We start from the raw sequence: 312 nt of genomic DNA, 5'->3' as shown, positions 1-312 counted from the left end.
AAGCACATGGTTAGGGACAGCTTGATTTAGCCGCTTAGGCCTGGATTTAATTTCCTTGGGCCCTTCTATCCATTGATGCTCAAAGCCTTGGATCCTTTTTACGCTTGCCTTTTGGTTTTAAGGGCTATTGGCTTTTTCTGCTTGCTTTTTCTTTTTCTTTCTATTTTTTCGCAACCTTTTTTTTCGCCACTTTTTTTTCGCAAGCTTTTGCTTTTTCACTGCTTTTTCTTTCTTCAAGAATCAATTTTATGATTTTTCAGATCATCAATAACATTTTTCTTTGTTCATCATTCTTTCAAGAGCCAACAGTTT

The sequence above is a fragment of the Arachis duranensis genome, chromosome 10, assembly GCF_000817695.3.
Source record: "Arachis duranensis cultivar V14167 chromosome 10, aradu.V14167.gnm2.J7QH, whole genome shotgun sequence".
NCBI lineage: Eukaryota > Viridiplantae > Streptophyta > Magnoliopsida > Fabales > Fabaceae > Arachis > Arachis duranensis.
The sequence above is the reverse complement of the archived record's forward strand: the minus strand, read 5'-3'. Positions refer to the sequence as shown.